We start from the raw sequence: 2,176 nt of genomic DNA on the forward strand, positions 1-2,176 counted from the left end.
CCTCCTGCCCCCCAACTGTGCCATTGCCCCCCAACTGTGCCATTGCCCCCCAACTGTGCCATTGCCCCCCAGTCCGGTAAAACCCTCATACGTTTCAACGTGATCATCTGACACTGGAACCACTACATTCCGATCGGCTCCTCGAGGGATCTAAACACATGAGGATTTTATTCCAATCCTTCTGTTTTTTTTACCCCGATGATAGGTCAGATGAGAAGATCTCACGGGCCTGAAACGTTTTGGATGCTTTCTATGGGGCAAGTTTTTGTTTCTGGCTTTGTCCCTCGATGCAGACGGAAAAAGAGGCCAACGCACGCTTGGAGCAAAAGTTCCCACGTCCGAGAAGACAATCAGATGAAACCTATTGGATAAAAGTGGATTTGTGGGTGGCCTACTCTATGCGCACGGCTTGCTAACTCCTTACTGAGCGTCCGCAATGCATGCTGGGACATGTGGTCCCCCGTCTCCTGGCTGTTGCGTCCCCCTGCTCTTATGTATATCAAAGCAATCAGTTGGAGTTGCTCACTGCCCCTCTGAGATTGCTGGGCCTTTGCCTTGGCATGGGTCACATGACTGCCCAGAAGATAAGCAAGCTCCACATCCCCACAGTTATAATAAAAAAAAAGTTCCTGTTTTCATCACTTCCATTACCTCTATCTCAGGGCAGGACGGATTGGGAAGGCTCCTCGGAGTCCGGGTGCACAGGTTCGCGTATGTTGGGCGAACAGAGCCACTTCCTGCTAGGGAAGGAGACTCAACCGAACTATTCTGGCCCTCCGTGCGCACCGTACCACTTCCCAGGTCTGCGCTCCACCGTGAGGCGCAGGAGCCGGAAGTCCCTGTCAGCGGGCCTCGTGAAACGCAAAACACGGAAGCGCGCTGGAACGCAAGCCCGGGCTTTTAAATAACCCGGAAGTACAAGGCGTCGTCTCTGAAGTGCCTTCTGAAGAGCTACAGGGAAGACCTGGCAAGGTCAGCACTCGGTTGCCTAGGTAATAGGGGGCAAAGGGCAGTTTAACCTGCTTTTCTGGTATCTTTGCTCAACTTTATAAACAGATGGGAGGTGAATTCCTTATCAGTCTCCGTATACACCTGACAGATGAAGGCCACATCGCCGACTTGAGCCGTCCGATGAACATGGATTCCCAGCGGCTTTATTGATGAATCTGCTTGTCAACCAAGTCGAAAGAGTCGGTGCCCCTCAACCGCCAGGGTTTCGTGAAGCATACTGGGTAAGGTGAAAGGTTCTCTTTATAGCATGGCGCAGTTGTTTCATCGAGGACCACTTCCTGTGGGGAGTTGGCCCACCAATGGCTGCACTTTGTGGAGGCGGAACTCTGGTGACATCACCAGAGCGCGGTGACATCACAATTCGAGAAGAATCTAGTTGTTAATACCTCTTTGTGTGGAAAATAACACTTTTTTTGTATTTCCGACACCGTATGAACGCTGCATAAGAATGCCCTACTTGCTCGAAACCCGCCTGGGAAAACATGGCCGCCCCCCCTATGTAGGTATGGAAGTGCGTCCTTTACATGGGGACAAGGTTTACAGTCCATTGGGATGAACTGATGAGCCAATCTGCATTCATCTGATCTGTTTCACAACTAAATATATCAAGTAGTTCCCCTTTAAGGGGGTTACTTAAAAGGGGAAGGCTGTTTTTTTTCTCATTAGTGGTATGGGCCGACCCCCCAAAACATTTGATTATTCCAGCAGGGGGAGCCCTTGGCTCCTTTTCACACGTTTACCCGGCTAATCTTAACTGCTTTGCTGAAAAAAAGTTGAAGCTCAGATTACACAAGCAGCTGAATGAATCAGATCCACCCCCAACCAGGCTCCATACCGTTTCAATTAGAGAGAGATGCTCTGAAAGGAAACTACTTTTGCTGTAGAAAACTCATAAGGCACTAGAACCGTGCCACAACTGCACCCATGGTATCTTAGGGCCCATTTAGATTTTTTTTGCAGTGCGTTATGTCACGCCTAACGTGCGTTGCGTTACGGTAGCTCAAAATGACTGGCTGCCAATGCACAAGAACGGCCTGAAATTGGACGGGTCACAACGTTTGTAACGCAATGTACTGCGGTATGGTGTGCATTGCCTTAGTGAATTGGGGTGCCATTCACAATTAATGAGGGGGGGGGGGGCTATTACTAAACCTCCCTTCTGAAA

General features: G+C 49.9%; 2 protein-coding genes across 2 annotated transcripts in view; one reads left to right on the forward strand and one right to left on the reverse strand.

Annotated features, from left to right (window-relative positions):
• Positions 1–2,176, reverse strand: part of LOC108788099 (zinc finger protein 62 homolog) — a 949,422-nt gene that overhangs the window by 440,398 nt on the left and 506,848 nt on the right. The window lies entirely within an intron of this gene.
• LOC108788075 overlaps positions 1–2,176 on the forward strand; it is a 150,109-nt gene that overhangs the window by 126,247 nt on the left and 21,686 nt on the right. The gene's annotated exons all lie outside the window — the stretch shown is intronic.

The sequence above is a fragment of the Nanorana parkeri genome, unplaced genomic scaffold, assembly GCF_000935625.1.
Source record: "Nanorana parkeri isolate BGI_ZX_2015 unplaced genomic scaffold, ASM93562v1 scaffold305, whole genome shotgun sequence".
Classification (NCBI taxonomy): domain Eukaryota; kingdom Metazoa; phylum Chordata; class Amphibia; order Anura; family Dicroglossidae; genus Nanorana; species Nanorana parkeri.